Below are 14,495 nucleotides of genomic sequence, written 5' to 3' on the forward strand. Positions count from 1 at the left end.
GGATCTATATAGCCATCGATACAATTCGTACACAAATGTGTCGTACGAAGAGAGAGACTTTTTTTCCTCTGGCAACATAACGGTAAGAGACATCCTTCCACACTCATAGGTTCCACTCCCTGGGGCTATGATATATATATACATATAAATTCAAATTCGAAGCAACGGTCACAATTCTACTCTATATTTTTGCGGGTTATGTGTTCTTTCGTTCAATTTCTTTCATGCGTTCGTTCGATCTCTGTACACAGTCTTCACATAGGACAGACTCGTGTAGTACGCTTTCGTGGGTTAAACCCATCTCGTTTCATTTCAGGCGACGTCGGGAGCGCGTTGAAAATGTACCAGTGAAATCTCGATAGTTCTACGAATACGAATCGTCCCGAAAAAGATTTTGTCACCGCTTCGAAGCGGTGTTTCAGACGGGCGGACGTATATAAAACATATACGACACACGACACCGCCTTCCACACTCACGCTAGTTCGAACACGATTTCCATCTCTCTCGAAGACTGTTAGACGTACGTAAAATTTCTCAATATTCATAGGACCGCGACAAACGCCGACGAAGCGCCCACCATTCGCTCGTACGTATATAGGCAACAAGTGCCATCAACGCAAGCAGTTTATAAGTACGTAAACGACCCTCAGCCAGGCGTGGTCCAGGAATTGTATCCGTGGACCGCAATGTGCGTTCGAAATGTCGATGTTCATGTGTCCTGCAGTTCACACGTTGACGCGCAATTAGCTGCGTTCTTCATCGACCCACGAGCCAAGTGATCCACCGTTCAGGGTAATTTTTCCCTTTTATTCTCTCATATATATATAATGTGTATTTGCTATCCACCACATTTTTGTGTTATATTTCGGAACAAGCCGATACCCGAAGAGCTCCAACCAGCGCGCGAAGGAGATTCGGGAGTCGTCGTACAACGACATAATTGTCCCTTAAAGAACGAGATATTTCCGTCGAAACCATATATATATGTACGAGCAAATCCAAAACCACTGTTTTCTTGCAAGTTCGACGGTCGGAGCGAATAGAACATTGAAAAGCCTTCTATCGAAGAAACACAGAGAGTATATCACCTCCAAAAACGACGGGGATATGGATATTCAAACTGGACAATTATCAACCCGATACTGGATTCGAAAAGTTTCTCTCTCCTTTCGTCGTTATTTACACCGGACGGACTCACGGCCGGCTCTAGCTGGGTGTCATATATATATACGTCCCACGCTCATGCTGCCACTAGCGCGCAACAGAGTAGGGTGTCAATGACAACGACACAGCATTGAAACGAGCTACACAAGCCGGTCTCTCTTGATACCAATGTAAACGAGCATTAAGTTATCTTCAGACTGCCCGATATTTTCGTCCTTTGGACTTTCCCAACGATTCCTTTTTTTCTTTTTTTTTTTTACACCACAGCGAAGACTTGAGGAAGCGTGATTAGCACGCTCGCATCCCTCCCTGTCCTACTACAACTGTGTGTGTGTGTGTGTAAAGAAAGAAAAAAGAATACATTGGCTTTCTCTCTATCGAGAAGATGGCCTACGCAACGCAGATCAAAGGCCTAATACGTGTAATATAATACGCGTCTGGCCGTGTATAAATCACGCACGAATGATCTGGTCGGGCCCAACTCTTCTCGTACGCTTATTTTTCCGTGTTGAGGCACTATCATAAAATCACACAAACCCCAACACGTGTGTGTCTTGGAAGGAAGATGGCCTACGCAACGCAGATCAAAGGCCTAATACGTGTAGTACACACGTCTGCCGTGTAAATCACGCACGAATGATCTGGTCGGGCCCAACTCTTCTCCACCACACCACATCCCAACTTTGTACATTTTTATATATTTTTGTGCGTTGGGGCACCTTCATAATCACAAACCCCAACAACACATATATCTCTCTCTCTTTGAAAGATTTGTTGTGGCCTACGCAACGCAGATCAAAGGCCTAATACGTGTAGTACACACGTCTGGCCGTGTAAATCACGCACGAATGATCTGGCGGGCTCAACAATATCTTTTTTTTTTATATGAATTCTTATCCACAAACTAATCGAATTCATTTTCTCTCCTCCTCTCCTCTCTCTTTGAGATATATTGGAACATTGTAATGATCCTTCCGCAGGTTCACCTACGGAAACCTTGTTACGACTTTTACTTCCTCTAAATAATCAAGTTTGGTCATCTTCCCGGCATCATCGGCAATGCCGAAACATTGCCGCGCACCAGTCCGAAGACCTCACTAAATCATTCAATCGGTAGTAGCGACGGGCGGTGTGTACAAAGGGCAGGGACGTAATCAACGCGAGCTTATGACTCGCGCTTACTGGGAATTCCTCGTTCATGGGGAATAATTGCAAGCCCCAATCCCTAGCACGAAGGAGGTTCAGCGGGTTACCCGGGCCTTTCGGCCAGGGAACACACGCTGATTCCTTCAGTGTAGCGCGCGTGCGGCCCAGAACATCTAAGGGCATCACAGACCTGTTATTGCTCAATCTCGTGCGGCTAGAAGCCGCCTGTCCCTCTAAGAAGATTTGTTTGTACGTTGGTAGTAAAAACCCCACCGGCAGAAGCCGAGAGCCTTCGAGATACCATAATTACGTCTATTTAGCAGGCTAGAGTCTCGTTCGTTATCGGAATTAACCAGACAAATCGCTCCACCAACTAAGAACGGCCATGCACCACCACCCACCGAATCAAGAAAGAGCTATCAATCTGTCAATCCTTCCGGTGTCCGGGCCTGGTGAGGTTTCCCGTGTTGAGTCAAATTAAGCCGCAGGCTCCACTCCTGGTGGTGCCCTTCCGTCAATTCCTTTAAGTTTCAGCTTTGCAACCATACTTCCCCCGGAACCCAAAAGCTTTGGTTTCCCGGAAGCTGCCCGCCGAGTCATCGTAGGAACTTCGGCGGATCGCTAGCTGGCATCGTTTATGGTTAGAACTAGGGCGGTATCTGATCGCCTTCGAACCTCTAACTTTCGTTCTTGATTAATGAAAACATTTTTGGCAAATGCTTTCGCTTCTGTCCGTCTTGCGACGATCCAAGAATTTCACCTCTAACGTCGCAATACGAATGCCCCCATCTGTCCCTATTAATCATTACCTCGGGGTTCCGAAAACCAACAAAATAGAACCGAGGTCCTATTCCATTATTCCATGCACACAGTATTCAGGCGAAGGTAGCCTGCTTTGAGCACTCTAATTTGTTCAAAGTAAACGTACCGGCCCACCTCGACACTCAGTGAAGAGCACCGCGATGGGATATTAGTTGGACCGCCCCGTGAAGAGCAAAGCCCACCGGTAGGACGTACCACATAATGCCAGTTAAACACCGCGAGCGATGAACCGACACTGTGACACACAGATTCAACTACGAGCTTTTTAACCGCAACAACTTTAATATACGCTATTGGAGCTGGAATTACCGCGGCTGCTGGCACCAGACTTGCCCTCCAATGGATCCTCGTTAAAGGATTTAAAGTGTACTCATTCCGATTACGGGGCCTCGGATGAGTCCCGTATCGTTATTTTTCGTCACTACCTCCCCGTGCCGGGAGTGGGTAATTTGCGCGCCTGCTGCCTTCCTTGGATGTGGTAGCCGTTTCTCAGGCTCCCTCTCCGGAATCGAACCCTGATTCCCCGTTACCCGTTACAACCATGGTAGGCGCAGAACCTACCATCGACAGTTGATAAGGCAGACATTTGAAAGATGCGTCGCCGGTGCTATAAGACCATGCGATCAGCACAAAGTTATTCAGAGTCACCAAAGCAAACGATGGACGAGTGTAAACACCCGCCACCGATTGGTTTTGATCTAATAAAAGCGTTCCTACCATCTCTGGTCGGAACTCTGTTTTGCATGTATTAGCTCTAGAATTACCACAGTTATCCAAGTAAATTTTAGTACGATCTAAGAAACCATAACTGATTTAATGAGCCATTCGCGGTTTCACCTTAATACGGCATGTACTGAGACATGCATGGCTTAATCTTTGAGACAAGCATATGACTACTGGCAGGATCAACCAGGGAACTATACAATATGTATATATAAAATGGACAAAATTTAAATCCTTTTCCATCGTCGCCTGTTTCATATATATATGTCAGGTCGACACACCATTTTTCTCTTTCAAATATGTACAAGTTTTGCCACATTCCGCGCTTGTAACATATCTTCTTTAACGCTCAATTTCTTTCATTTTTCTACCATACAGATATTTTACCGTACGCCCAAAAACGTACGTATTATATTTTTGTTCTATCATAAAATCACATTTTTCTACGTACGCCAGCTTCGTACGTTTCTATCTTTGCCTTCATAAAATCACAAGATAATTTTATCTTCAAGAGTCTCGCTATTAACATCTTGTAAGATAAATGTACGTCCCAGCTAAAACGTACAAATACTTCAAGTTAAGTAATAATATATCATCGCTATTGACAAATTTTTAAGATCCAAGACACAGTTCTCTCTATATGTTTTAATATTTTTTATGTACTCAAATATATTCAAAGGAAAAAGTACATGGGTGATGCCATAGTCGTGGAAGCGCGTACGCTCACGCTGATCTTCTGACCGCCGGAAGCACGAAACCTCTGATCTGGGCAAAATCGGCAAGCCGAGGAAGAACGGACAGGACACATGCTGGACTGGCGAGAAAGCGTGTTCTTCCGCTCGCGCTAGGCATTTCGATTTCTGACACCTCTTGATTTAAAAAATCAGTTTTTTGATAGTTTTCTCTCTCCACTGGGCTATTTCATTTTAGCCACAGTTTTCAATTGGTACGATTTGCTTCCAAATCTTACAGATGCATTTTAAAAAATTTTTCCATCGCTCGGACAGAAGAGTCGATTGCTCAGTGAGTACGAGTATACATACAAAGTGCATACGGGTAACCAACCCCGTAGGGCTTGCCACATATGGGCCATTCGGTCAAAGACACCGACCCGTGGCCACGCTGTGTGGAGAAAAGTCCGTAACGTAAACGGCACGAAACAGTCAGGACCGAAGCCCCGAAGGAGCTCTGAGACAGCTTCTCGACCGAGATCGTAGAATTGGCCCAAAACCCGCTCTGCTCCGTCCGCCTCGCACGGACCGTGTATCTCTTATAGATACCGAACGGCCGGCAAGGACGCCGGCGCCGCCGGCCGAATAGCACGCGCGCTTATGAGTGTAAACCGCTGCGGCAACAGACCGCCCGGCCGTGCTGTTGTAACATAGCGCGTGAACGAACGAAAAAAATTTTTATAGTAAACATTAAAATAAATTACACTACCGTAAACTAGACAAAAAATTACACATTTTTTCCCAATATGAAAATTTTCACAAACTTTTTAAAGTCCCATCGCATCGAGTAAACTTTTTTAATAACGCGTCCGCACGATTCTAAATGCTTAATCCATATGTGAAATCGTTCACTGATCACGAATATCGCATTTAAAAAAATTACAAAAATTTATTTTTCAAAATAATCAAAAAAAACCGAAAAATCACAAGAGTAAAGTACCATTATTTTAAACAACATGTCGTTCTAAATGCTTAATCCCTATGTAAAAAAGTTATTTAAGCAAGAATATGTAATCGAAAAAAATTAGAAAAATTTATTTTAGCCGTAAATCGAAAATAATGGGGACACCGGAGCTGTTCGAAGCGCCGAGACGCGCCGCGTACGGCCGAATATTTTCTAAGTCCCAACGTACCGATCAAGAGTAAAGTACCATTTTCCTACATTAGATTTCGTTCTAAATGCTTAATCCCTATGTAAAAACGTTAGTTAAGCAAGAATATCGTATTTTTAAAAAAATCTAATGATAGGATTTTCCAGAAAATTGAAAAAACCGAAAAATGTCAAGAGTAAAGTGCCATTTTCTGACATTAGATTTCGTTCTAAATGCTTAATCCCTATGTAGAAACGTTAGTTAAGCAAGAATATCGTATTTTTAAAAAAATCTAATGATAGGATTTTTCAGAAAATTGAAAAAACCGTAAAATGTCAAGAGTAAAGTGCCATTATTTTAAACAATGTATCGTTCTAAATGCTTAATCCCTATGTAAAAAAGTTATTTAAGCAAGAATATGTTATTGAAAAAAATTAGAAAAATTTATTTTAGCCGTAAATCGAAAATAATGGGGACACCGGAGCTGTTCGAAGCGCCGAGACGCGCCGCGTACGGCCGAATATTTTCTAAGTCCCAACGTACCGATCAAGAGTAAAGTACCATTTTCCTACATTAGATTTCGTTCTAAATGCTTAATCCCTATGTAAAAACGTTAGTTAAGCAAGAATATCGTATTTTTAAAAAAATCTAATGATAGGATTTTCCAGAAAATTGAAAAAACCGAAAAATGTCAAGAGTAAAGTGCCATTTTCTGACATTAGATTTCGTTCTAAATGCTTAATCCCTATGTAGAAACGTTAGTTAAGCAAGAATATCGTATTTTTAAAAAAATCTAATGGTAGGATTTTTCAGAAAATTGAAAAAACCGTAAAATGTCAAGAGTAAAGTGCCCTTATTTTAAACATTATATCGTTCTAAATGCTTAATCCCTATGTAAAAAAGTTATCTAAGCAAGAATATGTTATTGAATAAAATGAGAAAAATTTATTTTAGCCGTAAATCGAAAATAATGGGTCGAGGGAATCGGTCGATTGCGCCGAGACGCGCTATGATGCAACAGACGAGCGATTGGAACGCCCGAATATTTTCAAAGTCCCAACGTACCGATCAAGAGTAAAGTACCATTTTCCTACATTAGATTTCGTTCTAAATGCTTAATCCCTATGTAAAAACGTTAGTTAAGCAAGAATATCGTATTTTTAAAAAAATCTAATGATAGGATTTTCCAGAAAATTGAAAAAACCGAAAAATGTCAAGAGTAAAGTGCCATTTTCTGACATTAGATTTCGTTCTAAATGCTTAATCCCTATGTAGAAACGTTAGTTATGCAAGATTATCGTATTTTTAAAAAAATCTAATGATAGGATTTTTCAGAAAATTGAAAAAACCGTAAAATGTCAAGAGTAAAGTGCCCTTATTTTAAACATTATATCGTTCTAAATGCTTAATCCCTATGTAAAAAAGTTATCTAAGCAAGAATATGTTATTGAATAAAATGAGAAAAATTTATTTTAGCCGTAAATCGAAAATAATGGGTCGAGCGAATCGGTCGATTGCGCCGAGACGCGCTATGATGCAACAGACGAGCGATTGGAACGCCCGAATATTTTCAAAGTCCCAACGTACCGGTCAAGAGTAAAGTACCATTTTCCTACATTAGATTTCGTTCTAAATGCTTAATCCCTATGTAAAAACGTTAGTTAAGCAAGAATATCGTATTTTAAAAAAAATCTAATGATAGGATTTTCCAGAAAATTGAAAAAACCGAAAAATGTCAAGAGTAAAGTGCCATTTTCTGACATTAGATTTCGTTCTAAATGCTTAATCCCTATGTAGAAACGTTAGTTAAGCAAGAATATCGTATTTTTAAAAAAATCTAATGGTAGGATTTTTCAGAAAATTGAAAAAACCGTAAAATGTCAAGAGTAAAGTGCCCTTATTTTAAACATTATATCGTTCTAAATGCTTAATCCCTATGTAAAAAAGTTATCTAAGCAAGAATATGTTATTGAATAAAATGAGAAAAATTTATTTTAGCCGTAAATCGAAAATAATGGGTCGAGCGAATCGGTCGATTGCGCCGAGACGCGCTATGATGCAACAGACGAGCGATTGGAACGCCCGAATATTTTCAAAGTCCCAACGTACCGGTCAAGAGTAAAGTACCATTTTCCTACATTAGATTTCGTTCTAAATGCTTAATCCCTATGTAAAAACGTTAGTTAAGCAAGAATATCGTATTTTAAAAAAAATCTAATGATAGGATTTTCCAGAAAATTGAAAAAACCGAAAAATGTCAAGAGTAAAGTGCCATTTTCTGACATTAGATTTCGTTCTAAATGCTTAATCCCTATGTAGAAACGTTAGTTAAGCAAGAATATCGTATTTTTAAAAAAATCTAATGGTAGGATTTTTCAGAAAATTGAAAAAACCGTAAAATGTCAAGAGTAAAGTGCCCTTATTTTAAACATTATATCGTTCTAAATGCTTAATCCCTATGTAAAAAAGTTATCTAAGCAAGAATATGTTATTGAATAAAATGAGAAAAATTTATTTTAGCCGTAAATCGAAAATAATGGGTCGAGCGAATCGGTCGATTGCGCCGAGACGCGCTATGATGCAACAGACGAGCGATTGGAACGCCCGAATATTTTCAAAGTCCCAACGTACCGGTCAAGAGTAAAGTACCATTTTCCTACATTAGATTTCGTTCTAAATGCTTAATCCCTATGTAAAAACGTTAGTTAAGCAAGAACATCGTATTTTTAAAAAAATCTAATGATAGGATTTTCCAGAAAATTGAAAAAACCGAAAAATGTCAAGAGTAAAGTGCCATTTTCTGACATTAGATTTCGTTCTAAATGCTTAATCCCTATGTAGAAACGTTAGTTAAGCAAGAATATCGTATTTTTAAACAAATCTAATGGTAGGATTTTTCAGAAAATTGAAAAAACCGTAAAATGTCAAGAGTAAAGTGCCCTTATTTTAAACATTATATCGTTCTAAATGCTTAATCCCTATGTAAAAAAGTTATCTAAGCAAGAATATGTTATTGAATAAAATGAGAAAAATTTATTTTAGCCGTAAATCGAAAATAATGGGTCGAGCGAATCGGTCGATTGCGCCGAGACGCGCTATGATGCAACAGACGAGCGATTGGAACGCCCGAATATTTTCAAAGTCCCAACGTACCGGTCAAGAGTAAAGTACCATTTTCCTACATTAGATTTCGTTCTAAATGCTTAATCCCTATGTAAAAACGTTAGTTAAGCAAGAATATCGTATTTTAAAAAAAATCTAATGATAGGATTTTCCAGAAAATTGAAAAAACCGAAAAATGTCAAGAGTAAAGTGCCATTTTCTGACATTAGATTTCGTTCTAAATGCTTAATCCCTATGTAGAAACGTTAGTTAAGCAAGAATATCGTATTTTTAAAAAAATCTAATGGTAGGATTTTTCAGAAAATTGAAAAAACCGTAAAATGTCAAGAGTAAAGTGCCCTTATTTTAAACATTATATCGTTCTAAATGCTTAATCCCTATGTAAAAAAGTTATCTAAGCAAGAATATGTTATTGAATAAAATGAGAAAAATTTATTTTAGCCGTAAATCGAAAATAATGGGTCGAGCGAATCGGTCGATTGCGCCGAGACGCGCTATGATGCAACAGACGAGCGATTGGAACGCCCGAATATTTTCAAAGTCCCAACGTACCGGTCAAGAGTAAAGTACCATTTTCCTACATTAGATTTCGTTCTAAATGCTTAATCCCTATGTAAAAACGTTAGTTAAGCAAGAACATCGTATTTTTAAAAAAATCTAATGATAGGATTTTCCAGAAAATTGAAAAAACCGAAAAATGTCAAGAGTAAAGTGCCATTTTCTGACATTAGATTTCGTTCTAAATGCTTAATCCCTATGTAGAAACGTTAGTTAAGCAAGAATATCGTATTTTTAAACAAATCTAATGGTAGGATTTTTCAGAAAATTGAAAAAACCGTAAAATGTCAAGAGTAAAGTGCCCTTATTTTAAACATTATATCGTTCTAAATGCTTAATCCCTATGTAAAAAAGTTATCTAAGCAAGAATATGTTATTGAATAAAATGAGAAAAATTTATTTTAGCCGTAAATCGAAAATAATGGGTCGAGCGAATCGGTCGATTGCGCCGAGACGCGCTATGATGCAACAGACGAGCGATTGGAACGCCCGAATATTTTCAAAGTCCCAACGTACCGGTCAAGAGTAAAGTACCATTTTCCTACATTAGATTTCGTTCTAAATGCTTAATCCCTATGTAAAAACGTTAGTTAAGCAAGAATATCGTATTTTAAAAAAAATCTAATGATAGGATTTTCCAGAAAATTGAAAAAACCGAAAAATGTCAAGAGTAAAGTGCCATTTTCTGACATTAGATTTCGTTCTAAATGCTTAATCCCTATGTAGAAACGTTAGTTAAGCAAGATTATCGTATTTTTAAAAAAATCTAATGATAGGATTTTTCAGAAAATTGAAAAAACCGTAAAATGTCAAGAGTAAAGTGCCCTTATTTTAAACATTATATCGTTCTAAATGCTTAATCCCTATGTAAAAAAGTTATCTAAGCAAGAATATGTTATTGAATAAAATGAGAAAAATTTATTTTAGCCGTAAATCGAAAATAATGGGTCGAGCGAATCGGTCGATTGCGCCGAGACGCGCTATGATGCAACAGACGAGCGATTGGAACGCCCGAATATTTTCAAAGTCCCAACGTACCGGTCAAGAGTAAAGTACCATTTTCCTACATTAGATTTCGTTCTAAATGCTTAATCCCTATGTAAAAACGTTAGTTAAGCAAGAATATCGTATTTTAAAAAAAATCTAATGATAGGATTTTCCAGAAAATTGAAAAAACCGAAAAATGTCAAGAGTAAAGTACCATTTTCCTACATTAGATTTCGTTCTAAATGCTTAATCCCTATGTAAAAACGTTAGTTAAGCAAGAACATCGTATTTTTAAAAAAATCTAATGATAGGATTTTCCAGAAAATTGAAAAAACCGAAAAATGTCAAGAGTAAAGTGCCATTTTCTGACATTAGATTTCGTTCTAAATGCTTAATCCCTATGTAGAAACGTTAGTTAAGCAAGAATATCGTATTTTTAAACAAATCTAATGGTAGGATTTTTCAGAAAATTGAAAAAACCGTAAAATGTCAAGAGTAAAGTGCCCTTATTTTAAACATTATATCGTTCTAAATGCTTAATCCCTATGTAAAAAAGTTATCTAAGCAAGAATATGTTATTGAATAAAATGAGAAAAATTTATTTTAGCCGTAAATCGAAAATAATGGGTCGAGCGAATCGGTCGATTGCGCCGAGACGCGCTATGATGCAACAGACGAGCGATTGGAACGCCCGAATATTTTCAAAGTCCCAACGTACCGGTCAAGAGTAAAGTACCATTTTCCTACATTAGATTTCGTTCTAAATGCTTAATCCCTATGTAAAAACGTTAGTTAAGCAAGAATATCGTATTTTTAAAAAAATCTAATGATAGGATTTTCCAGAAAATTGAAAAAACCGAAAAATGTCAAGAGTAAAGTGCCATTTTCTGACATTAGATTTCGTTCTAAATGCTTAATCCCTATGTAGAAACGTTAGTTAAGCAAGATTATCGTATTTTTAAAAAAATCTAATGATAGGATTTTTCAGAAAATTGAAAAAACCGTAAAATGTCAAGAGTAAAGTGCCCTTATTTTAAACATTATATCGTTCTAAATGCTTAATCCCTATGTAAAAAAGTTATCTAAGCAAGAATATGTTATTGAATAAAATGAGAAAAATTTATTTTAGCCGTAAATCGAAAATAATGGGTCGAGCGAATCGGTCGATTGCGCCGAGACGCGCTATGATGCAACAGACGAGCGATTGGAACGCCCGAATATTTTCAAAGTCCCAACGTACCGGTCAAGAGTAAAGTACCATTTTCCTACATTAGATTTCGTTCTAAATGCTTAATCCCTATGTAAAAACGTTAGTTAAGCAAGAATATCGTATTTTAAAAAAAATCTAATGATAGGATTTTCCAGAAAATTGAAAAAACCGAAAAATGTCAAGAGTAAAGTGCCATTTTCTGACATTAGATTTCGTTCTAAATGCTTAATCCCTATGTAGAAACGTTAGTTATGCAAGATTATCGTATTTTTAAAAAAATCTAATGATAGGATTTTTCAGAAAATTGAAAAAACCGTAAAATGTCAAGAGTAAAGTGCCCTTATTTTAAACATTATATCGTTCTAAATGCTTAATCCCTATGTAAAAAAGTTATCTAAGCAAGAATATGTTATTGAATAAAATGAGAAAAATTTATTTTAGCCGTAAATCGAAAATAATGGGTCGAGCGAATCGGTCGATTGCGCCGAGACGCGCTATGATGCAACAGACGAGCGATTGGAACGCCCGAATATTTTCAAAGTCCCAACGTACCGGTCAAGAGTAAAGTACCATTTTCCTACATTAGATTTCGTTCTAAATGCTTAATCCCTATGTAAAAACGTTAGTTAAGCAAGAATATCGTATTTTAAAAAAAATCTAATGATAGGATTTTCCAGAAAATTGAAAAAACCGAAAAATGTCAAGAGTAAAGTGCCATTTTCTGACATTAGATTTCGTTCTAAATGCTTAATCCCTATGTAGAAACGTTAGTTATGCAAGATTATCGTATTTTTAAAAAAATCTAATGATAGGATTTTTCAGAAAATTGAAAAAACCGTAAAATGTCAAGAGTAAAGTGCCCTTATTTTAAACATTATATCGTTCTAAATGCTTAATCCCTATGTAAAAAAGTTATCTAAGCAAGAATATGTTATTGAATAAAATGAGAAAAATTTATTTTAGCCGTAAATCGAAAATAATGGGTCGAGCGAATCGGTCGATTGCGCCGAGACGCGCTATGATGCAACAGACGAGCGATTGGAACGCCCGAATATTTTCAAAGTCCCAAAGTACCGGTCAAGAGTAAAGTACCATTTTCCTACATTAGATTTCGTTCTAAATGCTTAATCCCTATGTAAAAACGTTAGTTAAGCAAGAATATCGTATTTTTAAAAAAATCTAATGATAGGATTTTCCAGAAAATTGAAAAAACCGAAAAATGTCAAGAGTAAAGTGCCATTTTCTGACATTAGATTTCGTTCTAAATGCTTAATCCCTATGTAGAAACGTTAGTTAAGCAAGAATATCGTATTTTTAAAAAAATCTAATGGTAGGATTTTTCAGAAAATTGAAAAAACCGTAAAATGTCAAGAGTAAAGTGCCCTTATTTTAAACATTATATCGTTCTAAATGCTTAATCCCTATGTAAAAAAGTTATCTAAGCAAGAATATGTTATTGAATAAAATGAGAAAAATTTATTTTAGCCGTAAATCGAAAATAATGGGGACACCGGAGCTGTTCGAAGCGCCGAGACGCGCCGCGTACGGCCGAATATTTTCTAAGTCCCAACGTACCGATCAAGAGTAAAGTACCATTTTCCTACATTAGATTTCGTTCTAAATGCTTAATCCCTATGTAAAAACGTTAGTTAAGCAAGAATATCGTATTTTTAAAAAAATCTAATGATAGGATTTTCCAGAAAATTGAAAAAACCGAAAAATGTCAAGAGTAAAGTGCCATTTTCTGACATTAGATTTCGTTCTAAATGCTTAATCCCTATGTAGAAACGTTAGTTAAGCAAGAATATCGTATTTTTAAAAAAATCTAATGGTAGGATTTTTCAGAAAATTGAAAAAACCGTAAAATGTCAAGAGTAAAGTGCCCTTATTTTAAACATTATATCGTTCTAAATGCTTAATCCCTATGTAAAAAAGTTATCTAAGCAAGAATATGTTATTGAATAAAATGAGAAAAATTTATTTTAGCCGTAAATCGAAAATAATGGGTCGAGCGAATCGGTCGATTGCGCCGAGACGCGCTATGATGCAACAGACGAGCGATTGGAACGCCCGAATATTTTCAAAGTCCCAACGTACCGGTCAAGAGTAAAGTACCATTTTCCTACATTAGATTTCGTTCTAAATGCTTAATCCCTATGTAAAAACGTTAGTTAAGCAAGAATATCGTATTTTTAAAAAAATCTAATGATAGGATTTTCCAGAAAATTGAAAAAACCGAAAAATGTCAAGAGTAAAGTGCCATTTTCTGACATTAGATTTCGTTCTAAATGCTTAATCCCTATGTAGAAACGTTAGTTAAGCAAGAATATCGTATTTTTAAAAAAATCTAATGGTAGGATTTTTCAGAAAATTGAAAAAACCGTAAAATGTCAAGAGTAAAGTGCCATTATTTTAAACAATGTATCGTTCTAAATGCTTAATCCCTATGTAAAAAAGTTATCTAAGCAAGAATATGTTATTGAATAAAATGAGAAAAATTTATTTTAGCCGTAAATCGAAAATAATGGGTCGAGCGAATCGGTCGATTGCGCCGAGACGCGCTATGATGCAACAGACGAGCGATTGGAACGCCCGAATATTTTCAAAGTCCCAAAGTACCGGTCAAGAGTAAAGTACCATTTTCCTACATTAGATTTCGTTCTAAATGCTTAATCCCTATGTAAAAACGTTAGTTAAGCAAGAATATCGTATTTTTAAAAAAATCTAATGATAGGATTTTCCAGAAAATTGAAAAAACCGAAAAATGTCAAGAGTAAAGTGCCATTTTCTGACATTAGATTTCGTTCTAAATGCTTAATCCCTATGTAGAAACGTTAGTTAAGCAAGAATATCGTATTTTTAAAAAAATCTAATGGTAGGATTTTTCAGAAAATTGAAAAAACCGTAAAATGTCAAGAGTAAAGTGCCCTTATTTTAAA

The 14,495-nt window shown here is 36.8% G+C and overlaps 2 non-coding genes across 2 annotated transcripts; both read right to left on the reverse strand.

Moving 5' to 3' along the window:
• Positions 1–641: 641 nt before the first annotated feature.
• Positions 642–796, reverse strand: LOC143261495 (5.8S ribosomal RNA). The gene has a single exon (XR_013035608.1). It is a non-coding gene; the product is annotated as a 5.8S ribosomal RNA (ribosomal RNA).
• A 1,332-nt stretch (positions 797–2,128) lies between these two features.
• LOC143261481 (small subunit ribosomal RNA) lies at positions 2,129–4,049 on the reverse strand. Its single transcript, XR_013035594.1, has one exon. It is a non-coding gene; the product is annotated as a small subunit ribosomal RNA (ribosomal RNA).
• Positions 4,050–14,495: the final 10,446 nt, after the last annotated feature.

Source organism: Megalopta genalis, unplaced genomic scaffold (assembly GCF_051020955.1).
Source record: "Megalopta genalis isolate 19385.01 unplaced genomic scaffold, iyMegGena1_principal scaffold0052, whole genome shotgun sequence".
NCBI lineage: Eukaryota > Metazoa > Arthropoda > Insecta > Hymenoptera > Halictidae > Megalopta > Megalopta genalis.